Source organism: Chiloscyllium punctatum, chromosome 49, assembly GCF_047496795.1.
Source record: "Chiloscyllium punctatum isolate Juve2018m chromosome 49, sChiPun1.3, whole genome shotgun sequence".
Taxonomy (NCBI): Eukaryota; Metazoa; Chordata; class Chondrichthyes; order Orectolobiformes; family Hemiscylliidae; genus Chiloscyllium; species Chiloscyllium punctatum.
In genome coordinates this window covers 11113063-11140366 of record NC_092787.1, presented here as the reverse complement: position 1 = coordinate 11140366, position 27304 = coordinate 11113063, and the positions used below count along the sequence as shown (strand labels likewise).

At 41.0% G+C, this 27304-nt stretch overlaps 1 long non-coding RNA gene across 5 annotated transcripts in view; it reads right to left on the bottom strand.

Annotated features, from left to right (window-relative positions):
* The window catches only part of LOC140469673 (uncharacterized), a 92893-nt gene that overhangs the window by 15378 nt on the left and 50211 nt on the right, over positions 1–27304 (bottom strand). For all 5 annotated transcript variants that reach the window (XR_011956198.1, XR_011956197.1, XR_011956196.1 and 2 more), the window contains 2 exons: positions 21656–21846; positions 20807–20856 (listed from right to left, as the gene is read on the bottom strand). This is a non-coding gene — a long non-coding RNA (uncharacterized lncRNA). The remainder of the gene's footprint in view (positions 1–20806; positions 20857–21655; positions 21847–27304) is intronic.

Genomic DNA, 27304 nt, shown 5'->3' with positions numbered 1-27304 from the left:
GCGTTGATGATGAATCATCACTAATGACAAGGGTGGAGCCATCCAGCAGGCCATCTGTCCAACCTTCTTCACTTTGACAAAGGGATTGTCAACAGCTCCTCAAACACATAAAAATAAATTTGAAAGAAATTTGAAAGAAAACATATTGATGGTTAATTGAAGATCAGCTCGGAGACTGCACATCGGATTTTGAAAAGTCAAGTGTATGCTGGATACTGCAAGTGCTTGCTCAAAAAAATATCGGAATGGGCTTGAGAGATCTGTAGAGACTTCAATGGTCAAGATCATCCCAGTCACTTGGTGGAAAGACAAAAATAATAGCACAAGGAGGCAGTATTAAGAACCAACAGGGAAATAAATCAGAAATTTAAGCAAACAGACAAAATTAACTAGTATGCTGTTTAACAGATTTTGTTTGAATAACACTTAGTTTTGTTATTTAATCCATGCAAGAATGGGGAGATGCTGGCTGAGGATGGTACCAGCGTTGATTAGAATAGAATGTAATGGTGTCTGCACAAGTGTCTGGTTTACAGGCTGTTTGCACATTACTGAGTGACCTTTAGCATTACTCTCAAGCTGCTGTATGGTAAAAAGGCCTTCGGGAGCCCAAGAGCCAAATGAGATTTTAGTGTTAACATGTGCCTCGACCTTTACTTTTAACCATATCTGGGAGAATTCAGAAAACTTGTTTCAAGATATAAAAGTAAAAGTCAAGGCACTTGTTCAAAAGATTAATTAAATATTTGTCCATAGATGCCCTTATGGAACTTTTCTCTCTGGTACAAAATAAACACTTTAAAACTAAAATTGATATCTGGAAAAGTCATGTCAGGAGCACTGCTCACTCCTTCAATGAAATGAGTTTGAGATAGTTTGGAATGATATACTGCTCTGTGTACACTATAGCACTTTCTTTCCTTTTTCTAATATGGGAACCATTTATTTCACTTTCAAGCACCATAAGGCGATGACATAAACTGTAACACAGCACTCTCAGACTCTTATTCTGCCAATCCTGTTAAAGGGCACCAGAACAGCGAGAATCAAAATTGCTATTTCGGGCAGTATCTTATCCACCTACATGAAAAGGTCAACTCAAAAGGAAGACCCATGGTCTACAAAAGGGTTCAACCGGACTTTGTATTTTACACAGCTGGGTGGCCATTCCCAGGCCAACAGGTATGTCATTCTTATTACTGACATTGGGAACTTTCGTCTTGTGACTGACACTGGGTGTATTACTCCTATTGCTCACATTGGGTGTATTACTCCTAATGCTGACACTGGGTGTATCACTCCTGTTGCTGACACTGGGTAAATTACTCTTGCCACTCACACTGGGTGTATTACTCGTGTTGCTAACACTGGGTGCATTACTCCTAATGCTGGGTGTATTATGCCTGTTGTTCACATTGGGTGCATTACTCCTAATGCTGACACTGGGTGCATTACTCCTAATGTTGACCCTGGGTGTATTACTCCTCATGCTGACACTGGGTTTATTACTCCTCATGCTGACACTGGGTTTATTATTCCTAATGCTGACACTGGTTGTATTACTCCTAATGCTGACACTAGGTTTATTACACCTAATGCGGACACTGGGTGGATGACTCCTAATGCTGACACTGGGTGTATTACTCCTCATGCTGATACTGGGTGTATTACTCCTAATGCTGACACTGGGTGTATTACTCCTCATGCTGACACTGGGTGTATTACTCCTCATGCTGATACTGGGTGTATTACTCCTCATGCTGACACTGGGTTTATTATTCCTAATGCTGACACTGGTTGTATTACTCCTAATGCTGACACTAGGTTTATTACACCTAATGCGGACACTGGGTGGATGACTCCTCATGCTGATACTGGGTGTATTACTCCTCATGCTGATACTGGGTGTATTACTCCTAATGCTGACACTGAAATGTACTACACCTGTTGCTGACACTGGGTGGAGTGCACAATGCTCCTGCTCATCTGTATTTTATCAACTCCAGATTTTTGTGGGCCTTCTAAACAGGTGCACTTAGCAGCAATGGAACTCTTCTTCTCTAACATAGGAACAATAATTGTTCCCAGAGGGCAGGGCTCATAATTCCTGGTGCAAGCTAGAAAAATGTTGCATGAACAGCTAAAGAGTCCATTCAATAATGATTCTGGTGTCTCCTGTTGAAGGTCCAAGAGCAATGTGAGGGTTCTTGCCAGGTGGCAGACTTCCTTCTTGATAGACGATAGCTTGCACTCTGGTATCAAATCTGTTGTAGCTCAGAAGCCCCAGACAAGCTTGGCTATCGCTGCTCTGTTTTCTGCAGAGGAATACAGTGGTCCAACAAAGTAGACAATTCATCAGCCTTTTCTCTGGGCCCTCATCTCAACATGTTTGTGTTTATGCTCACTTCTTCCAATGCCCTTCCTGTCAGTTTCCAAAGGATACACGTGTCAGTGTCAATGTTTGCCATTTAAGTGCAGAGGTCGTTTGTATGGATGTATGAATGTCAGTAAGGTTATGACCCAGTTACCAATTCACTATACACAAAGTTTTTTCGAATATGGTTATCATCCACTCAATGATCATAGCTGAACCAGTGCAGATATCATTAGCTTAGTTGTGTCTGCTAATGTGACTAGCATGTTCAAGAACCTCTGAACTGGTGATCTGGTCCTGCAAATACGGCAAGGATACATCTGAGATGCTGAAGATGAAAATGGTTCAGCCTTATCACCGGCCTAGCATATGCTGTCCAGGTTTCATCCCTGTGAATGAGTGCACTGAAAGTGCAGACTGGATTGACTCGCAGTTTGATGCTCTCAATTAGTCATTCCATATTCTCTTATGCAGCTTGGATACAATAACTGAAGCTTTTGAGATGCATTTGTGGATCTTAGCATCAAGTGACAAATTGATGGTGATTAGGGAGCCAAGGTATGTGAAACTATCAACATCTTCCAGCATCATATTGTCAATGCTGATAGGTGGCAGGATGCGAACATCCTGGACAATGAAATTTGTCTTCCCGATGCTGATAGTTAAAACAAACTATCTATAGATGTAAGAGTTTGTCTACTTTCCACCGTAGGTGTTTTTCAATATCAGCTATAGAAACTCTTTGATGAGGATTTGGTGCACCTTCATTTTGAATCTCAGACATGTCCAGCTTTTCTTCAGTTTTGGCATGTATGTAGGCACCCTCTCGGGATCTCCTGAAGTGGAGCGAAAGTAATGCCAAAGATTTTAGGTGCCTGTTTGTCCCACTGTGGATCTCAGTGTGTTGCAATGTCGTTCCATCACAGCCGAACTTACCTAATGATGTCATGCAAAGAGGAGCCCAACTGGATCAACTTCAGCAGGGAGCTAATTTTGTCCAGTGGCTTAAATAGATTGTCCCTTGCTCTGATGAGCAAATGCCAAAGTGAGATGGATGAAGGCAATACCACGCGGACCCCTCTGTTCCCAAACTTTGTCTTGCAGCTGCCAGACGGGAAGAATGTAATTTTTGTGGATCTTCTGCTTCTGCAGTCACATTGGGATTCTGGATGATGCATCTGGAGTCTAATACGAGCACATAAGCAAATCGTTTCCCTCTTAGGGTCAGGTATCAAGGGAGATGCCTTGACAGTCTTTGTGATTGCTGCATAGGATCAAAGTCTTTACATTCTGGAGTTTAAATCCTGGGGCACCACACCTTCCCTCCAGCATGAACAGTGGTGGTTGTGATGTGTTGGTGCTACAGCAGTGCTGGTTTCCCATTCTTGATGAGATAAGGCTACATTGCATTAACCCCTACAGTTTTGAACACATTATAGTTTTGCTAAGTTCCATCACTGCCGAGCTGTTCAGCTCTGCTATGATTTCTTTCTAAAGTGCATGGAATTTTCTTAGTGACAGCATTCTCTATGGAGTACAAGTGAAGATAGTTTTCCACCTACTCCAACTGTTTACTGCAGTTGATGATGACCTCCCATACCTTTGTTTTCAAAGGAGCCATTTTCTTTGTGGATGTACCTGTTGTTTGTTTTATCCCTTCATTCATGTCCCTGGCATACTCTGTGTCAGAGGATATCTGGAGGTTCTGGCTGAGTTGTAACAGATATAATTGGTGCACCATCTAGCAATTGATAGACTTGATGGTGAGTGGCTTTGAGTACATTCAGAGTTCTGTTGCTCAGACTTCTCTTGTAATTCATGAAAACAAATCACATTGCTTCATTGACAAGTTTTATTACAATGGTGTTAACCTTGAACCAATCAACAATTTTGCCCTTTTTCTTTCCATTCATTGAGAATATGGTATTCTGGATTATGTCTCATATGTTTCATATTTTGCTTCTGCACTCCATATAGAATGCTCTACAATGCCAATTCAATCAAGTGACAAACAATTGGATTTATTGGGTAACCAGTAAAATGGACATTGATACTAAAGTAGCTTCTCTGCTTTCAATGAAAGAACTTTAAGCGTTGTTCCTTCACCCTAGTGCACACTAGTGATCTTCATCATCATCATCAGTACTGTGGCAATTTCATGCATTGAAAATACTGTTCAATGAGTAACAACTGACGATGATCAGATTCAGGAGACACCAATGCCTGAATCCTGAGCAGCTCCAGTATGTCTCCTTATTGTATGTTTGTTCTGAAACAGGGTACTTGTTACACAGCTAATGGAGAGAGACAAATAAACCCCAGCAGATGCTGGAATCCAAGGTAGACAAGCAGGGGTCCCTCTCTCACTGCCACAGCGCCGTGACCTCTTCAGCCCTTCTGCTTGTCTACACAGCTCATGGAAGCCGTAAAGTTCACAGTCTCTGTCCACACTCATTTTCTTTCCAAAGCCAGCTTTTCTAAGAATAGGAGGGCCAGAACTCAAGGTCCACATCCACTCCTCTGTTGAGGTCACTCAGTAGGTTCAAGATAATTTGGGTATTCTGCTGATATCAAAGTCAATCTCTTCACAGAATTGATCTTTCACCTACGCAATGGAGATTAACTGGCTTTGCTGAAGTTGAGAGGTAAATGGAGAGAACACGCTCTGAACCATGTGAGGGTTTCTATCAATGAGAGTAGTGAGTTCCTTATAGTAAAGTTTGCACAGTTTTCATGGTTTCTTTAGAAGTCTTCTCCTGACAGATGAATGTGTAATATTTTTTTTATTTCAGTGATCCACTGAGCTGGGTCTTTTGAAGGAATGTTCTATAGATGCTCAATCTGGCAATTTCCATGTAAATTACAGCTATCTTTCGCACATAACTGGGCGGCACGGTGGCACAGTGGTTAGCACTGCTGCCTCACAGCACCAGAGACCTGGGTTCATTTCCCACTCAGGTGACTGACTGTGTGGAGTTTGCATATTCTCCCCGTGTCTGTGGGTTTCCTTTGGGTGCTCCGGTTTCCTCCCACAGTCCAAAAATGTGCAGGTTAGGTGAACTGACCATGCTAAATTGCCCGTAGTGTTAGGAGCAGGGTAAATGTAGGGGAATGGGTCTGGGTGGGTTGCGCTTCAGCGGGTCGGTGTGGACTTGTTGGGCCAAAGGGCCTGTTTACACACTGTAAGTAATCTATCTAAACTGATTAGCTGCAAATCAAGTGTCATTTGAAGCATCCATTGAGTAGATGTATCACAGCATGTCAGCACCTTACTAGTCAAAAGCTGCTTGACTTGAGTTGGGTAATGGCTGACCAATTATCCACACCAGAGACAGCATGTGGCACTCATTCTTTACACTAATGGAGTTGGATGTCACTTGCAACTGCTGTCTCCTGTTTTATGTGAAACTGGAATGGTCCCTCTGGTGCACATGTTTAAAGACCCTGGACGGCCAGATATCAGGGTACCCCTTTTGAAGACCCTGGTTAAGTCCACAGAAATAGAGTGTTCTATATTGTTACAGCAAGTTGTCTGACAGATAATATATTTAGCAACAGTGGGCCTTTGGATTCCATTCCAGGTATTTAGTTAGGGTTTACTCCCTTGCCCTTCAAATCTCCAGTGGCATCAACAAAGCAATGGAACTGTTCCTCCTGTTTGATTGGTGAGTGCCTGGGGATGTCCACATTCCAGTGACAGTATAAGCTGCCTGTTTAGGGCCACCCCTGGGTTCCCCTGAAGCATTAGCCAGGGTCCCAGGCAAACTTCTGTGTGTTGCCATGAAAGAGCATAGAAGATGGATTGCCAATGGACAGACTGTTCTGACAAGAGGCTTAAACATTTAACTCTCTTCCACACATTACTGCAGGCAAGTGGCGTGGACAGAAATTGAGAAGCAAGCTAACCACAACTGCAGCAATTATGCTAACTTTCGTCACCCACACAGTAGGGGCACCTGCTGAACACACAAACCTAAAGGGGTTAGAACTTGGTTTAGTGGTCAGGTTACAAGCAGCTAGCCTGGTTGGAATAACGATAATGTAAACAATTGGCTGAGGATGAAACAGTCTTGACTGTTTCCAGCCAATAGATCTGCTGTTGCATTTCATGTTTTCTGAAACCAGCTGACCACTGAGTGAACCTGATTCTGATGGGGAGCATGCAAGAAGATGCAGGTGCAACCTCTGGTGCCCTGGGTTGGGGAAATTACAAATTTCTTTTTCTTCCTTTGTTCACTGGATGAGGGCATCACTGGCCAGGCAACATTTATTGCCCATCCCTAATTGCCCAGAGGGCTGTTAAGAGTCAACCATATTCATGTGGGTCTGGAGTCACAAGTAGGCCGGACCAGGTTAGGACAGCAGCTTCTTTCCCTAAAGGGCATGAATGAATTGGTCAATGCTTGTGTTCTCTCGTTCTGTTTCACACTGTGATTGGGGAAGTACAATGGAAGTCCTCGGCTTGGTGTAGAGAGTGTCTCAGTAACTTCTCCGATACAGGGGTGGATTGAAAACTATGCAATACTTCCTGCTAAAGATGGAACTAATCTGTCACATGAAGGTTAAGGGCCCACCGTCATTCTCACAGCTACATGCAATGTTCCTCAAGCTCTAATGCAATGTTCCAGTTATGGCTGTAGCAGATGATGTAGCTTAGTAAGAGTTTTCTGTGAGCACCTGGCACTCTGGGCTGTATTCCTCAGTGAAGATGAAGTAGGGGAAGTATGCTCTGAAGAACTGGTGAGGACATGGGGCTGTGCAGTGTTCTTCTGCTTCTCCTCCTTCTCCTTCCCACTGTACCTGCTTTCTCCTGGTCACCTTGCCATCTTCCAGGTCCACCTGATCACATTTAACATCCTGATCACATCCTGTAGAAGGATGTGAATGCCATTGAAACAATCCAGCAACAGATCAGTGCCACATGAGGCCGAGAAAGTTAATCAGGTGGCAAGTCATTGGAGCCCAGTACCATGGAGATGTTCCACAATAACCAAAGAACTCTTACTTAAAACATTTACCAGGCACCTTATTTTTGGGATTCTTATGAGACCGGGCAAAGAGTGGTTCCAGGAATGAGAACTAGTTTGGAGAAGTTGTGATTGTTATCCTTAAAGAAGAGATTTGGTAGGCGTGTTCAAAATCCTAAGGGCTTAGAAAGTGTAAATAGAGGGAAACTGTCCTCATCGGTGGAAAGGTCAAGAACCAGAGGACAGGGTTATAAAGAGGAGTGTCAAAAGACCCAATAGCATTTTGAGGAAGCACTGTCTTACACTACTTAATGAACAATTCCACACATTTGGTGAATCGGAATATACTGCCAGACAGTGTGACGTATAAAATGGTGGTTTGCCAAAGGGAATTGAATAAGCACTTCAATAGTAAGTTTGGGGAGAATGGAATTAACTGAACTGCCCTTGCAGAGAGATGGCATGGAACTGACAGGCCTAGTGGCCTCCTTCTGTGCTACAACCGTTCAATTTGAAGAGTACTGGCATGTAGTTTTTGCACCTATAGAGACTTCCAATATGGAGGGTGGCCCAATTCTGGTGATTAACATGTGTATGAACCCCCTCAACAACCCCCAACCCCCTTCCCCACATCCCCCACCTGCTGTACTGGATGCTGAAGTGCTGTTTTTGGGGCTTGAAAGTGAGAATGCACCTTGAATTTTGAGGCAAAGTTTCTACTTAAGCAGAGCTCCTCAGAAATTCAACAGACAAGATGTCTTAATGGAACAGATACCAGAGAAATTGGTTCAATTTTCAATTCAGTTCTTTAAAATTACGATGTAAAACCCTGGTTGAAATTGATTGCCCAGGATGATTCAGAGACTTAGTTCATTTCTGTTGATTTACATTAAGTGTATTTGGAACCCACAGGCTAACAAGGCCTCACATTAGGGGTGTCCTTCCAATTACTCGGCAACCTACTATATGTTCATCTTGACCACAAAGTCAGCACAAATAAAATATTATTTCTGGTCTTCCATCATTGAAACTTGTGCATTAAAATTTTATTACCACTTAGTCATGACAGAAGTTGAATTGCTCTTCTGTTCACTATGGTAAACCAGTAGATCACAAATAGCATCAATTCTTTGACGAGAACAGGTCATTGAAAGGGCTGAAATAGGAACATATTTTCAAGGTTATCATTGACAGGGAATTAATCCTCTAGCAATCAAATTTACAAGTATAATAGCTGTTTTGGGAGGGTGCAAGAGCAATAGTGTACCTCCAAATTATAAAACTTGCTCTTTATTTGTTTTAAGAATGCATTACACGGCCTATGATCATTTTGTGTTTTGTCAGAGAAGTAACTCTGATAGCAGGACGCCGTTACAATATTTCATGTGACTAATGGCCAGTCTGTACAGAAAATTGAAGGGTGATCTGATTGAAAGTTTTAAAATGTTAAAAGAGTTTGATGGTGAAGGAGACCAAGAAGGAAGTGATGCAATTGAAAAATTACAATCTGGCCATTTTGGACAATATTCTGTAAACACCTTTCCCACACAATAGGATATCGAAAGTTGGAACTCTGTTAGAATCATACAGAACAGAGGAGGCCCTTCTGCCCATCAAGTATGCATTACCAAATATAAACCACTATCTACCAGTCCCACTTCCCCATACTATCCACATAACCTTGAGTGTTATGCCATTTCAAGTGCTTAAGCGTTTTTAAAGATTGTGAGGATTTCTGCCTCAACTACCCTCCCAGGCACTGTATTCTAGACTCCTAGCATCCTCTGGGTAAAAACATATTTCCTCAATACTCCCCTAAACTTCCTTCCTTTCACTTTAAAACTATGCCCCCCTTGTCATTGAACCTTCAGGGAATTGCTGCTTTCTATTCATCCTGTCCACGGCCTCTCATAATCTCATAACACCTCAATCAGATTCCCCTTCAACCTTCTCTAGTCTAAAGTAAACAGCCCCAGCTTATTCAGCCTGTCTTCATCGCTGAAATACTCCTGGAAAGGCAACTTCCTGCTGAATCTCTTTTGCATTGCCTCCAGTGATTCACATCCTTCCTATAGTGTGGTGCCCACATCTGCAGACAATCCTCCAACTGTGGTCTAACCAATGTTCTATGCAGCTCCAACTTGTCCTTCCTGCTCTTATAATCTGTGCCACAACTGGTAAAGGCAAACATTCAATATGTCTTAACTACCCTAAGAATGTGTCCTACCATCCTTTGGGGATCTGTGGACAAGCACCCCAAGATCCCTGTACGCTACCTAATATCTTGCTATTTGTTGAGTGCTTCCTTACCTTGCTCCTTCTTGCAAAATGCATTACCTCACATTTATCCAGAAGGCAGTAGATGCTGGGACCTTCAGAGCTATCAAGACTGAGATTGATCAATTTGCTTTGAGTCTTAGCATGGAATATATGGAGTAAGGCCTCATAAATGGATTGGATGTAGATGTCCCGATCTAATTGAAAGATGGTGCAGAAGGAACCTAATGGCTGGCTCCTGTTTTCCTTTTAGTGCATCCTGACGGCCTTCCAGCATGTCTCCCAATGGTTATCATTCAGATGTGAGTCTTAGTAATAAATCTCAATTGGTTGTTCAACTGCAGGGTCACCATACCTGTCCTCAGTGAACAGACATGTGCAAACACAGTCAATCACTGGGTCATGATCAGAGTATCCTGGCTGATCGGTCCAATTCTAAAGCAGATATGCTGAAGGTAAGCATAGCACTCCCATTTGTCTCCCACCTGTACAATGATGTTAACAAGGCATTATGTCCTTCCTGGTAATAAACCTTATTATTTCATATTTGCCTGATCTTATGTAGAGATGTGCGTAACAAAATGTGAAGGCTTAAAATGCTACCAAACCCTGCTACACATTACATTTATAAGAAGAAATAGACAGACACTTCCAGTGTTTGCTCAGAGAAAGCTTGCTCTTTTGAAACCAGAAATTACATAGAAACATGGCAGATAGCAGCAGGAGTAGGTCCCTCGATGCCCTTGGGTTTGCTCTACCATTCAATATAATCACAGTTGATCATTGAGCTCAGTACCCTAATCTCCCCCTCCCTCCATATCCCTTGATCCCTTTAGCCACAACAGCTATATCTACCTCCTTCTTTAAAACACTTCCTGTGATAGTCAATTCCACAGGCTCACCACCCCCTGGATGAAGAAATTGCTCCTCCTGTCAGTCTTAAAAGGTTTATCCCTTATCCTTAAACTATCACCCTTGGTTCCATTGGGAACATCCTACCTGCATCAACCCTGACTAGTCCTGTTAGAATTTTGTAGGATTCTATGAAATTCTCCACAATTCTTCTAAACTCCAGTGAATATGATCCTAACCGACTCAATCACTCCTGATGTTAACAAGGCCATCAGTCGTGCCATCCAAGGAATAAATTTGGTAAACCTTTGCTGCATTCCCTCCTCAGCAAGAACATCTTTCCTCTAATAAACAGACCAAAACTGCACAATATTCCAACTGAGGCCTCACTAATACCCTGTATAATTGCAGCAAGACATCTCTGATCCTGTACTCGAATCCTCTCGTCATGAGGGCCATCATACAGTTTGCCTTCCTTACTGCCCACTGCAGTACCTTATAACGACCTTCCCTTCAAAAACCTGCCTTCCTATTTTTGTTATCAAAGTGGATAATGTCATTTTATCCATATTTTAATGCAACTATAAAAATGTGCCGATTCACTCAACCTATCTGAAAGACACTGCAAGATCTCTGCATCCCCTTCACAGCTCAGCCTTCCCTGTAGCTTTGTTGTTATCTGCAAGTTTTGAGAATAATTTAGTATTGATTTTCGCATCTAAATCATTAATATATATTGTAAATAGCTGGGGTCCTAATACCAACCCCTGCTCCATTTTGCAGCAGCAGTGGGTGTGGTGAGAGCGAGGAGCTGAGGGGGAGTGGTCGAATTAAGCTCTGGGAAGGTGAGTGAACTGATAATATTTGGGCAGTGGCTACCCAGCCAGCTGTCATGGTGCATATTGGCACCAATGATATAGGTTAAAAAATGGGATGAAGTCCTACAAGCAGAATTTAGAGAGTTGGGAGTCAAGTTAAAAAGTAGGACCTCAGAGATAGTAATCTCAGGATTGCTACCAGTGCCACATGCTAGTCAGAATAGAAATTAAAGAACTGGCAGGATGAATGAGTGGCTTGAGAGATGGTGCAGGATGGAGGGGTTCAGATTTTTGGAACATTGATTCATGTTCTGGGGGGAAGTGAGACTATTACAAATCGGACGGTCTACACCTGGGCAGGACTGGAACCAATGTCCGAGGGGGTGCTTTTGCTAACGCTGTTGGGGAGGGTTTAAACTAATGTGACAGGGGAAGGGAACCAAATGAGGGGTTAGTGGACAGTAAAGAAGCAGTAACTAAAGCCTGTAAGGAACTAGATAATGAAGTCAGCGTGACTAAGGGGAAGAGTAGGCAGAGAGCAGATGATGTACGAATAGGGACAGGTGCCCTGAGGTGTATTTGTTTTAGTGCGAGAAGTGTGGTAGGAAAGGCAGATGAACTTAGGGCTTGGATTAGTACCTGGGAATATGATGTTATCGCTATTACTGAGACTTGGTTGAGGGAAGGGCAAGTTTGGCAACTAAATATTCCAGGATATCGATGCTTCAGGTGGGATAGAGAGGGAGGTAAAAGGGGTGGAGAAGTTGCATTTCTCATCAGAGAGGATATCACAGCTGTGCTGAAGGAGGCCACTATGGAGGACTCGAGCAGTGAGGCAATATCGGCAGAGCTCAGAAATAGGAAGGGTGTCGTAACAATGTTGGAGCTGTACTACAGGCTTCCCAACATCGAGCATGAGATAGAAGTACAAATATGTAAACAGGTTATGGAAAGATGTAGGAGCAACAGGGTGGTGGTGATGGGAGAGTTTAATTTTTCCAACGTTGACTGGGATTCGCTTAATGTCAGAGGTTTAGATGGAATGGAATTTGTAAGGAGCATCCAGGAGGGTTTTAGAGAGCAGCATGTAAATAGTTCAACTCAGGAAGGGGCCATACTGGACCTGGTGTTGGGGAATGAGCCATGCCAGGTGGTTGAAGTTTCAGTAGGGGATTACTTTTGGAATAGTGATCACAATTCTGTGAGTTTTAGAATACATGTGGATAAAGATGAGAGTGGTCCTGAAAGGAGAGTGCTAAATTGGGGGAAGGCCAACTATATCAAAATTCGGCAGGAGCTGGGGAATATGGGTTAGGAGCAGCTGTTTGAGGGTAAATCCACATTTGATATGTGGAAGGCTTTTAAAGAGAGGTTGATTAGAGTGTAGAACAGAAAAATGTGTTGCTGGAAAAGTGCAGCAGGTCCGGCAGCATCCAAGGAGCAGGAGAATCGACATTTCGGGCATAAGCCCTTCTTCAGGACCTGTTGCGCTTTTCCAGCTCTGATCTCCAGCATCTGCAGTCCTCACTTTCTCCAAGCGTGCAGAACAGACATGTCCATGTGAAAATGGCGAAGTTAGGGAACCATGGATGACAAGTGAAATTGTGAGACCAGCTAAGAGGAAAAAGGAAGCATACATAAGGGCTCGGTGACTGAAAACAGGTGAACCTTTGGAAGAATACCAGGAAAGTAGGACCAATCTGAAATGAGGAATTAAGAGGGCAAAACCAGGCCAAGAAATATCTTTAGCAAATAGGGTTAAGGAAAATCCCAAAGCCTATTATTCGTATATAAGGAGCAAGAGTTAACTAGAGAGAGGGTTGGCACACTCAAGAACAGAGGAAAGTTATGCATGGAGTCAGAGAAAATGGATGAGATTCTTAATGAGTACTTCGCATCGGTATTCACCGAGGAGAGGGACATGGCGTATGTTGAGGTTAGGGATGGATGTTTCATTACTCTAGGTCAAGTCGGGCATAAGGAGGGAGGAAGTGTTGGATATTCTAAAAGGCATTAAGGTGGACAAGTCCCCAGGTCCGCATGGGATATATCCCATGTTAATGAAGGAAGTGAGAGAGGAAATAGCTGGGTGTTAACAGATATCTTTTCAGCATCCTTGAACATGGGTGAGGTCCCGGACGACTGGAGAATTGCTAATGTTGTCCCCTTGTTTAAGAAGGGTAGTAAGGATAATCTAGGTAGTTATAGGTTGGTAAGCCTGGCATCAGTGGTAGAGAAGCTGCTGGAGAAGATACTGAGGGATAGGATCTCTTTATATTTGGAAGAAAATGGGCTTATCAGTGATGGCAGCATGGTTTTGTGCAGGGAAGGTCATGTCTTACTAACTTTGTAGAATTCTTTGAGGAAGTGACAAAGTTGATTCATGAGGGAAGAGCTGTAGATGACATATTCATGGTCTTCAGTAAGGCATTTGATAAGGTTCCCAATGGTAGGCTAATGGAGAAAGTGAAGTTGTATGGGGCCCAGGGTGTACTAGCTAGATGATAAAGAAATGGCTGAGCAATAGGAGACAGAGAGTAGTAGTGGAAGGGAGTTTCTCAAAATGAAGACCTGTGACCAGTAGTATTCCACAGGGATCAGTGGTGGGACCACTTTTGTTTGTAATATACATAAATGATCTGGAGGAAGGTATTAGTGGTGTGATTAGCAAGTTTTCAGGTGACACTAAGATTGGTGGAGTAGCAGATAGCGAAGGGGACTGTCAGAGAATGCAACTGAAAATAGATGGATTGGAGAGTCGGGCAGAGAAATGGCAGATGGAGTTCAAACTGGGTAAATGTGAGCTGATGCATTTTGGAAGATCCAATTCTAGAGCGAACTATAACATAAATAGAAAGGCCCTGGGGAAAATTGAGTATGGAGAGATCAGGATCTTCAGGTCCATTGTACTCTGAAGGTGGCAATGCGGGTTGTTAGAGTGGTCAAGAAGGCATACGGCATGCTTTCCTTCATCAGACTGTAGGATATTGAGTACAAGAATTGGCAGGTTATGTTACAGTTGTATCAGACTTTGGTTCGGCCACATTTGGAATACTGTGTACAGTTCTGGTCGCCACATCACCAGAAGGATGCTTTGGAGAGGGTACAGAGGAGATTCACCAGGATGTTGCCTGGTATGGAGGGCACTAGGTATGAAGAGATGTGAGTAGGTTAGGATTAATTTCATTAGAAACATGACGGTTAAGCGGGGGGGGAGGGGGGGGGAACCTGATTAAGGTCCACAAAATCATGAGAGTTAGAGACAGGTGGATAGCAAGAAGCTTGTTCCCAGAGTGGGGGACTCAATTACTAGGGGTCACGAGTTCAAGGTGAGATGGGAAATGTTTAAGGGAAATATGTGTGCAAAGTTCTTTATGCAGAGGATGATGGGTGCCTGGAATGTGTTGCCAGCGGAAGGGGTAGAAGCGGGCATGATCCATTCAATATGTATCTAGACAGATACATGAATGGGCAGGGAGCAGAGGGATACAGATCCTTGGAAAATAAGCGACAGGTTTAGATAGAGGATCTGGATCAGCACAGGCTTGGAGGGCCGAAGGGCCTGTTCCTGTGCTGTAATGTTCTTTGTTCTTTGTATCGCACTAGTCAGTTGCCTGCCATTCAGAAAAGGACACAATTATCACAACTATTTCTACTCTTTGCTTCCTGTCTGCTCATTGATTTTTAAACATTTCAATACATTACCCTCAATCCATGCATTTAATTTTACATGTTAACCTCTTACATGGGAATTTGTCGAAGTCCTTCTGAAAGACCAAATAAACCACAACTACTGGCTCTATCTGGTTCCTTTAGCACTAGCACAATGGTGGCATAGGACTTGAAAACTCTGCCCTAAGCAATGCCGTTAACCTTGAAACCTCAGGGGAATGTACATGTTTAAAACCTGAAAGGGATATGTGCCATCTTCAGAACAGCTTATTGAAGTTTAAAAACCAATTTAGAATTATATAATCCCTACAGTGTAGATAGAGGGCATTCAGTCCATCAGAGCTGCACCAATTCTCCGACCAGCACCCCGATCCAGACCAACCCCATCATCCTGCATTTCACATGGCTAACCTACCTAGCCTGCACATCTCTGGGATAATTTACCACAGCCAATCCACTTAACTTACACATATTTGGACTGTGGGAGGAAACTGGAGCACCCAGTGAAAACCTACCTAGACACAGGGAGAAAATGCAAACTCAATGCAGACAGTCACCCAAACCTGGAATCAAGCCCAGGTCCCTGGTGCGGTGTGGTGGCAGTGCCAATCACTGTGCCACCATGCTACTGTACACATGCACCTTTAACATTGTGAAGTGTCCCAATTAAGGCACATCAGAGGAGCACCATCACAGAATATCTGAAAGGAAGCTGCATTCGGAGCTATTGGCACAGGAGAACAAAACTTGATCAGAGGGTTTTACAAGAGTCTTAAAAGTAGAGCAAAAGGTGGCGATACAAAGAAGATGAGGAAAGGAATTCCTAGCACAGTGCTTCCCACTGCAATCCCAATCTTGAGGCTTGAAAATTAATGTGACCACTTCTCAGTGAGAACAGAGAGTGGGGTCTTTCGGGACCGTTGAAGTGGAGGCACGGCTATAACAACTCAGAAGGAGTTCCATGGCTAGCATTGCTGCAGCCATACAGCTCACGAGCACTCTTGGGGTCACAACAACCACTTTGGGAAGCCCTGTCCCAGATCCTCAGTTGCTGAAGGTATGCCCAAAGAGTAAAGAGATCTAGGGAGGTTGGCATCTTTGGCAACATAGTAACTGTATTATTTCAAAGAATTTTATTATCACATAGAGAAGAAGAATTGCATTCCTATTGTTAGAATTGTATATCATAATCTAACAGTAGACACACAGCAGTTCTGCTCAGATTTGCTGAGCACTTGGTCTGCAGATTACATTTAGAAAAGGGTTGACACAACTCAACTCAGTTAAGTTTCAAAAACCTTATTCTGCACAACATGACCTGAACTTTAGGGCAAATAAGAAACAAATGAAAATATAATGGCTTTGGATACTCTAGAGCTCAGAGGCAATTGCAAATCGACATTGTGCAACATTTGTTGACATTGATGCAATACGAAACTCAGAGGGGTGTGGAGAAGCTAATATCAAAGATAGAGTATTGGCTTAGTGGTTGCAGGTAGTGGGTTATGGCCTCTACAATGATTAGGCAAATTGACTCGAAGCTTATTAATTTTATCTAATTTGTAAAGACTATCTTCTTTTGTTTTGGTGCCTTCCAAAACTATGGACTACAATAAGAAAGGACTGCTTTTGAAAGCATGAACTTACCAGTCAGATACATACTTTCACAGCAAGGAATTTGATACTTATTGGGAACTGCTTTTGATGCTGTATGTTACTACAATATCCAGACGATCAGGAGCTGAGGAAATCTTTATGAGTGAAGCTGATTGATGCTCAGTTAGCTGAGCAAGTTGGAACTGGAAATAAGGCACAAAGACTCAGACAGATATAGAGACAGACACAGAACTGTGTACTGCGGTTGTCCCCAAGAGAAGCTGCCTGTTCTCTGCAGTAAAAAGGATCAGTTAAAGTTGAAGAAAACCATATACCTTCTCTGCAGCAATTGCTGTGATTTTGACTTTTGAATTGATAAATCAGAGATATTTTCCAAATGAATCAGCCACTCTGAACTTCTTGGAAACTAACGTAAATTTTCAGAGAAAAACAATGGAACACTAAAGGCCAGGCTAGGCAAAGAAGGATATTTCAACATAAGAATCAGGAGGCAAAGACCACTGAACTGATTTTCCAGTTTTTCTTCTATGCCCATCAATAATCTATTTCCTTATTTGTTTGTCTGTGTTAGTTTGTGTAAGGGAGAGCTTGTAAGAGGACTAGACTTATAATTAGTAGTGCTACATGCCAGTGGTATATATCTGTTTGTCTGTAGTTATATTAATCACCTATAACAAAAATCATCCCTGTTTAGTACAAAAATCTGGTCTGTGCTTCCTATCTACCTTGATCTGAAAGTCAAGTAAATTGGGGAACTGTGCATACCTTAAAAAAACTTTAACATTTGGTACGATTTCAGAAGTAGTGAGGCTCGATTTAAGGCACGCCACGTTGGTGGGTCAAAACATGCTCCATTGTAAATTCACATATTTTACCTCAACTAAAAGTGTATTAATTTTACTTTATTCTCCATAGCTAAATGGCAACGTTGATGGGATGTTGAGAAGCAGCAGCATGGGAGGTTCTTTCGTGACTGGCTGAGGACCCAGCAGATGTAGAGCTGAGTGATGATGTACAGCACCATCACTGGCAGAAAGGTGAAACTTCAGGAGTACAGATTTCCATTAGCAATTTCCCTTATCACCATGGGTAGTAGAATTTACAGGAGAAATGCATAAAGACAGAACATTTTTTTCACATATTAGAGATAATACTTTTCCGTGGCACTTCAAATGTCAGCTCTACTCAGAGAGATGAAGAAATGCTGTTATAAAATGGTACATTTAGCACCCACTTTGCTCATTGTACCTCAGGCATTAAAGTATGGAAGGATCTGTGGTTACGTCCTCAATTGTTTCATTCAGATTTTATACTTATACAACAGTGACAAATGAGAACTCAATGACAATGAGCACTGAGAACATTTACCAATAATAGAAGCAGAAAGGGAACAGAACAAATCACTCAAAATGACATTTCAAGACCCTCTCGGCCTCAACAAGTCAAATTGAGCAGGAAAACCATTAGCAGCACTTAATTTCTAACCTCAGAGAGATTAACACCATGAGAAACATAGGCAAGGCTAGCTTTTCATTTTTAATGTGTTTATATGAAAATGCAGTTTTTTTCATGAAAATAATGTAGTCATCATCCATAATATCATACGTTTCCCCCAAAATGATTTGATAAAGAAAACAAAAAGTTGAATTTTAGAATATGTTTAAGTTAAACTTTTTCAAGAAAATGATTACCTGTCCCTTGAGAAAGAGAAGGAAGCAGGCAGATAGGCTGCAGGAAATGGTTGCCGTGCCTGAGTTTCAATATGTTTATAATGAGAATTCAAAAACAATCTGTATTTAAATCCTAACTGATGTATGTAGCTTCAGTAAGAAAGGGAAATGATAATTCTTCAGGTACTAGAGAGGACTTACTTCACCATTTCAAGGTAGATGCCCGAGAGACGGAAAATGCTGGCATCTTGTGTGGAAAGAGAAACAGTTAACAATTTGAGTCCAGCATGACTTTTCTTCTTCAAATGCTGCAGGACCTGCTGTGTTTGTCTGGCATCATTTTTTTTTTAAATTTTAGGTCTCCAGCATCCATAGTACTTTACTTTTATCATAGACAGATTAGAATGCCTTTTCCAGATCTGTTGACTTATAGATCCACATTTTTCTTATATTTCTATCCTGATATCTAAGTTCTAAAACCAAAACGTCCTCTGCCTCATCATAGCTATCACAGCCCTAAACTGACATTTTGAGCTGCAAAAATAGTCAAATGAGTAAACAAGGCAAAGGAATATACAATAAATGGCAGGATGTTGAAATTGTGGAAGAAACGAGTGATCATGGATTGTATTTCAACAGATCACTGAAGGTAATAAGTCAAGTAAATGTGATGGTTGAAAAGGCAGAAGGGATACTTATTAGCCAAGCCATAGAATATCAACGGTTGTTCTACAACTGTGTAAAATCCTAGGCAGGCCACAGCTATAGTACTGCACACAGATCTGGTCACCACGTTGTAGGAAAGCTATAAATTGCACAAAAAAGGATAATGCAGAAATTTCTGAGGAAGTGATCAGGACTAGAGAATTTAGGTTATGCAGAAAGATTAGGTTGGAAAAGTTGGAAAGGAAAAGGCTGTAAAAGTTCTGAAAAAGAGTCATGTTAAACTCAAAATGTTTACCATGTTTCTCTCTCCACAGATTTCTCTCCTAGACCTGCTGGTGTGTTTCTCCAGAATTCTCTATTTTGTTTCAGATTTCCAACATTCACAATGTTTTGCTTTCATTCAAGTGTATGGCGGTCTTCGTTAGAATGGATAGCAAAGTCTAATAAAGAGATGAAATGGATATAAAGTAATTGGTTGAAGGATTAAAGGTGAACTGTGGAGAAATATTTTCACCCAGAGGATAGTAGGGATCTGGAATTCAGTGTCTGATTCAGGTGATAACAACAGAAACACTCATCTCATTTAAAAAACATGCTATAATTTAGAAAGTTATTGATTAAGAAGCAGAAAGTGAGATTAGACTGGATAAACTTTTATATCTAGCACAGATATGATGGGCCAAACAACTTACATCTTTGATGGAAATTTCCATGATTCTATTGAGTGTCAAATAACAATAAACCCTGCTTTACCCAAGCAGGTGTTAATTAAACAATAGTTAAAATTTATGGCCCTAATAGGACCGCGGCTTGATTTTGTAAAAACAATATATTTTCTTTTACGTATGATGCTCTGTCCTTTGAAAACAATATATCATCTGACTTATTGTAAAAAATACTGAGAGAAATGATGCATAAGATACATATGTCTATCTCAACAAAGAGACACACTCGTTAAAATCTTGCAATTACTGTGTAGTCATGATACTCCAGATATAGGTTGCACCAAATCCAACAAATAAAGAGACAGAACTTTCAGTCTGAAATCTGAATTTATTGCAACTATCCTCTGATTAATCATAGGAATTTATAAATAGCTAATAATTGCCTGACTTAGTCTATTTAGAGCAGTATAGAGGCACAGCCAAGACTAGAAGCTAAACATCATTACCCAAACTACATGTTAACAATGCCCTCAGAGACCTGCTCTCTGTTTAAAACTGCTCCTATTTTGCCTTCCGTAGTCAAATATTCTATGATGAATGTTACAGCAAATACCAAACAGATCTTTGCTCAAAAGAGGAACTCCTGCAATCTTAAATATTCAACAAATGGAAACCATAAATTAAAGCTATATATCGATTGGAAAAACAAATATGCAAATTAGAAAAGTTTCATTTCACCCGACTCCAGTATGACAGCTTTACTATCACTGTTGAGGTATGGAAGAAATTTGGAATGGAGGCTCAGTTTGATGAATAAAAAAATTGATTGTATAATTCAATTCCAAATTTTATTGATCCAGTATTAAACACCATTGATATTCATTGCTCTCTACTAAATTCGAATGTTCTCAATTTCTTACCATTTATTTCCATTACATAACATTTATATTCAACAGAATCACACTTTATGCATTTCTAAGCTCAAACACGGTTCTAGGATTTAGAATGAGAATGTTACTGTATTATCTAGTTGCTAAATATTGGTCAACCGATGAAAGCTTTCACATGCAGGGAGCAGCACATTTCTGTTATTAGGACTGGTTAAAAAGAAATTGCTGACTAGCCACAGGTATGAAACTGGGCACAGTGTTTGAGCCACATAATTTCAGTCATGAATGCACAAGTACATGATACATGTCAAAAAAAAGTAAAGTTGCCATAGCCTTACCAGATTTACTCTTGTCCATTACAGAGTCCAGTAGCACCATGACGACTTTACTGATCAGAGAGAGAGAGAGAGAGAGAGAGAGAGAGAGAGAGAGAGAGAGAAAAAAAGACAACTGTTGGCAGTTTAACGTGAGGGTCGAGAAGGCATGTTGAACAGAACCCACACTGTTAGTGTCACTCTGCATTGCAAACCAGCCAACTGAGCTGTTGGATTTGCCGAACAAATCATACAGTCCCACCAGTGTACAAGCAGGCCATTCAGCCAATCAAGTCCACACTATCCCTCCAAAGTGCATCCCATCCAGACCCACCCCCTACCTTATCCCTGTAAACCTGCATTTTGCTTGGTCAATCCACATATTTGGACTGTGGGAGGAAACCAGAGGACCCCGAGGAAATCCACACAGACATGGGAAGAATGTGTGCGTGGAGTTTGCAGTCACCCAAGGGTAGAATCGAACCTGGGTCTCTGGCACTCTGAGGCAGCAGTGCTAACCACTGAGCCACAGTGCTGCCCTTTATCTGCCATTGTTGATCTAGCAGGGAATTAAATGGCTCACATTATAAAAAAAGAAGTTTGATATTTTACTGTGCATCTTAAAATCAAATAAATAAAAACGGTTAAAACTATATTCTGTATGAATATATAACAAATTTAATAAGAGTGTTAATTGATCATCTTATATTTATAAATCAGAAATGCAATTAGCCACATCTGGCTAGTTGGTTATGTATTGGACCACATTGTTCTAGCTTATTCACTATTTTCAGACCAGTAAGTAACATGATGTCAGAGAGTGAAAATTGAATTGATTTTCTAAGTGGTTGTCTCCTGTGAATATGCCCGTACCTTGGCCACTTTTCTGTTTGAGGTCCAAACAATACATTTATTGAGATTAGGCAGATTCTGGTTATTCCTGTAGGTTCAATCAGGTGGGAGCTCGGGCTGCCTCATCTGCATCACATTGGAACCATACACAGACCAAGAATTTGTGGATAACAGACTGTCTGATGAAACTGCTGGATCTTTCTTATGATAACCTATCAACAGAAAAGAGAACAATAACAGAAATATGATGTTAGCCAGTTGGGATCCTCTAACCGAGCTCTGATAAGACAATAAGATTGAGTCTGGTCTATCATTCAATGAGACCGTGATTGGTCTGTAACTCTCAACTCCACTTTTATCCCTTATCCACATAATCCTTGATTCACTTACTGATTAAGAAATCTGTCTATCTCAGCCTTGAATAAGCTTAACAAAATGGCCCTCAGCGGAAAAGAGTTACACAGACTGACTACATTCAAAAAGAAAATTGTCCACCTCATCTCTGGGTGACTCCCGAACTCAAATAATGCCCTCTGGTCTGAGACTTTCTCAGAAAGGGAAACAATCTCTCTGCTTGTATCATGTCAAACCCCCGAAATATTTCATGTGTTTTAATCAGTTCTCTTCTCATTATTTTAAATTCCAGCGAAAACAAGCCCAACCTACTCAAGCTCTCTTCACAAGAATATCCCTACATGCCTGTAAAGCAATCTAATGAAACTTCTCTGGACTGCCTGCGATGCTCGGAGATCTTTTCTTCGATAACGTGACCAAAACTATTCACAGTATTCCAGCTGTGATCTGACTAGCACCTTGTATAAGTTTAGCAAGACCTCACTCATTTTATACTTAATCCCCTTCCCTGGGATGGGGACATTCAGAACTAGAGGGCATAGGTTTAGGGTGAGAGGGGAAAGACATCAAAGAGACCTAAGGAGCAACTTTTCCATGCAGAGGGTAGTACGTGTATGGAATGGGCCGCCAGAGGAAGTGGTGGAGGCTGGTACAAGTGCAACATTTAAAAGGCATCTGGATGGGTATATGAATAGGAAGGCTTTGGAGGGATATGGGCCGGGTGCTGGAAGGTGGGACTAGATTGGATTGGGTTATCTGGTTGGCATGGACGGGTTGGATCGAAGGGTCTGTTTCCATGCAGTACACCTCTATGACTCTATAACTCTAAGTAAAGGCCAACAGTACATTTGAATTCCCCATTACCAGTAGAACTGCAACAATAGATTTTTGTGATTCATGCATGAGGACACCCCTCAAATACATTACATCCACTGGTTCATGAAAGGCAGGTCATATTTAACTAATTTACTGGAATTCTTTGAGGACATTATGAGCATGGTGAACAACAGGGAACCAGTGGATGTGGTGTATATAGATTTCCAGAAGGCATTTGACAAAGTATCACACAAAAGGCTGCTGCATAAAATAAAGATGCATGATGTTATGGGTAATGCATCATCATGGATAGAAGATTGGTTAACTAACAGCAAGCAAAGAATGGTTGTTTTTCTGTTTGGCAATCAGTAACTAGTGGTGTGCCTCAGGGATCAGGGTTGGAACCACAATTGTTCACAATTTACAAAGATGATTTAGAGTTGGGGACCAAGTGCAATGTGTCAAGGTTTGCAGATGACACTGAAATGAGTGATAGAGCAAATATGCAGAGGACTCTGAAAGTCTGCAGAGGGATATAGATAGGTTAAGTGAGTGGGTAAGGGTCTGGTAGATGGAGTACAAAGTTGAAAAATATGAGATCATCCATTTTGGTAGGAGTAACAGCAAAATGTACTATTATTTAAATGGTGAAAAATTGCAGCATGCTGTTGTGCCAAGGGACCTGGGTGGCCTTGTGCATGAATCACAAAAATTTGCTCTGCAGGTGCAGCAGGTAATTAAGAAGGCAAGTGGCATATTGTCCTTCTTGGCTGGAGGGATGGAGTTTAAATATAGGGCAGTTATGGTGCAGCTGTATAGGGTGCTGGTGAGGCCACACCTGGAGTACTGTGTACAGTTTTGGTCTCCTTACTTGAGAAAGTATTGCTGGCATTGAAGGAGGTTCACTAGGTTGATTCCAGAATGGAGGAGGTTGCCATATGAGGAGAGATTAAGCAGACTGGGATTGTACTCATTGTAATTTAGAAGAATGAGGGGGATCTTACAGAAACATATAAAATTATGGAGGGAATAGCTAGGATAAGAGCGGGGAGGTTTTTTCCATTGGTGGGTGAAACTAGAACTAGGGGGCACAGCCTCAAAATAAGGGGGAGCAGGTTTAGGACTGAATTGAGGAGGAAGTTCTTCACCCAGAGGGTTACAAAGCTGCAAATTCCCCACCCAGTGAAGCAGTTGAGGCTACCTCATTGAATGTTTTTAAGGCAAAGATAGACAGATTTTTGAATAGTAAAGGAAATAAGGGTCATGCTCTGTGGGCAGGTAAGTGGTGCTGAGTCCACAGAAAGGTCAGCCATGATCTTATTGAATGGCTGAAGAGGCTCGATGGGCCTACTCTTATTTTTTATTTCCTTATGTTACCTCCTCAAAGAACTGTATTACATCTGTTAAGCATGATTTCCTCTTTGGTAAGCCATGCTGACTCCACTCAATTATGTTACGCATTTCTCAATACTCTGTTATTATATCCTCTACTACAGACTCTAACATTTTCCAAATGGCAGATGTTAAACTGACTGGCCTATAATCATCTGATTTTTGATTCCCTCATATTTTGAGGAAGTGTGTTCCATTGGAGTTTTCCAATCCTCTGAGACTTTTCCAGAATCTAGGGATACATGTAAGACTACCACCAGTGCATCTACCATCTCTATAGCTGCTTATTTTAAAATCCTAGAATGCAACCCATGAGGTCCAAGGTGTTTAGCCCCATCAGTTTCCCCAGTAGTTTTTCTCAAGTGGCAGTTGTTTTGTTTATTTCCGCTGCTGCATTTAACCCCTTTATTGTTTAGTATTTTGGGAATACTATTGATGTTATGTATTACAAAGACTGATGTAATGTATTTATTGGATTCTTTGCCATTTCTTGGTTCCCCATTATTATTTCCCTAACCTGGTTCTTTAAAAGACCTATGTTCACTTTGGCACTTTTTGTGTATATTTAAAGAAGATCTTACTGCCTGTTTTTAATATTACTTGTTAAGTTGCCCATATAGTTTATTTTCTCCTACTTTTCTTATTTTGCTCCTCTTTTGTTAGTTTTTAAGACTTTCCCAATCCTCTGGCTCACAACTCATCTTTGCCACATTATATGTTTTTTCCTTATAATTTGATACTATCATTAACTTTCTTGGTTGTTGTATTCAGTTTATCCCTTCCACAGACTCCTTCCTCATTGGGGTATATCATTGCTGTGGATAATGAACTATTTTCTTAAACATCTGCCATTGTTCCTCAAACATCTTTTCTACCAACCTCCTTTTAAATCCACTTCAGTCAACTCAGCCCATATCCTTATACAATTAGCCTTATTTAAGTTTAGCACAGGTATTTCTTATAAGATACATTCGTGACATCGGTGGCTTTGTTAGAACATGTTGAGTTTAACCATAAAGTGTAGAATTGTAATTTCCTCAAAAATGTAAAAATATCATTCATCACCTTCAATATATGAACATGCCCCACTGTAACATAAACAAAAATATATTGGTTATTTAAGTTCACATAATTTTGCTTCCTAAATTTACACTTCAATTTCCTGAAATCTTACTTAAGAAACCCACATAGTTCCTTAAGAGACATTTGTATGCAACTTTTTTTTTGTATTTCAAACAAATGATGCATTATTAATGAAATAGATTAATAGTATGCAGATATAAGTGTATTTGAAGTGCCTGCCTTCCAGTTCGCTTGTATCAATTCCTGGAAACAAATTCCACTTGCATCATAGGAACGGCCTTTGTGAGCAATGTGGGGTTAGAAATAAAAGCTATTCAGTAGGGTTTTTTCTGACCAATGTATTTGTTACTGCCTTATGAGATGACCAAGTTCAGTGCTGAGTAACCACACAGCAGTAAGGCGTTTGCAACACTCTGTATTAAGACACTGTGCATTGAACGTGCTGGCATAGATGTTGCATAGGGACCCTATTGAAGTCATATTCCAGTGAATTCTGAATGAAAAGAGATTTAAACTGTAGCTGTTGTACACCTGCAATTTACCACTTCCAGGTGGTCCTGGAGTATTAAATGAACTTCTACTGATTCATTATTGCATTTCAGTGAAGTAGAGATTTTAAAGAGGAATTTGCTTAGAAAAAATCTACATTCAAGTAAACCTCACAATGGAAAGCTCAATGTATACCATCATTTAGCCTACAGCAATGTAGCTGCTTCTAAATAACCTTGCACCACCCTATGTGTTATTCATAACTCATTATACCATCTCCCATTCTAACATCATTGTTCTAAGTACTAAACAATATCACAAGTTAGGATTTTCCTTGATACTTTTGTTTACACTACCAGGTAGAAGCTTCAATATGTGTCATTAAAATTCAAATAGGCCCAGGTAGTGCAATAGTTAGGTGCTGAGTCTTTATACACTTCCAATCTTCTATTTATATATCATGCACTTCCAACCTAATTCAGTCTTTGAGTATGTATATAAGCTCAGGTGGGTTTACAATTAATGCCCAGCTTAAATATAACTAACCTCAGGGATAATACAATTAACAAGTGTCTCCAGTGAACAAGCCTCCATCATCATACACCCAGCTTTACACAGAATATAAGAAGTCTTACAGCACAGTGCACAGCATCCCTGGCTCTGAGTCAAAAACTTGGGGTACCCATCCCATCCCATTTTTTGATAGCCAAGGAATGTGTGTTCATCATGCTGGTTGAATATCACCCTCCAATCATTCCAACCTTCCAACTCATGGCAACAGAAAGTGAGAGAAATTTCTGGGTTGATATGTTACAGAAAGAAAACTGGAGCCTCTATCATCACTAACCATAGCTCCAGACGACAACATGCATGTAAACCCATATGTAGCCACAGAAACCTGGACTCTGAGTGACCACCACCTTGTGTTTTTGTACAAATATTTAACCATTAGCTAATAACTGCAGTAGAATGTGTGGGATGCCCACCATTTGGAATCTGACAATGGGACATGATATCCACTTCTGATCAGGGTGTACATGTTAAAGCTACAAGGTCTGATTTATTAAAAGCTAATAATATACAGACATGACCATTTAAAGCAAGATACTGAACATGGCAGAACATAAAAAAGAATGAAGCTAACTGTAATTATGGCACAAAAATAGGTCTGTGGTTCAACTGGTCTCCAGCAGCATTCATGTTCTATGTGGGCCAAGTTATCCTGTCTGTCCCTCTTTCATTTACTTATTTACTTTCCAAAACTGTGTTCAGAGATTCATATAAACAATTTTTGAATTATGACATAACCCACCCAGCAGAAATTGTACTGATGCCTTGAATTCAAATCAGGAGGAAACTTGCTCCATTCCAGTTGGTCAAATATCTGCCCCTAGCTAGAAAGCTGCTGGCTTGAGTACTGGCCTGTGTAGATGATAGATGCTTCTTAGAATAGATGGGAATCTAAGCTCCATTTTAAGTTGTGGCAACGTGTGCATTGTCCATTGAAGCCAAGCTAAAAAAGGAGCCTGCCAAAGA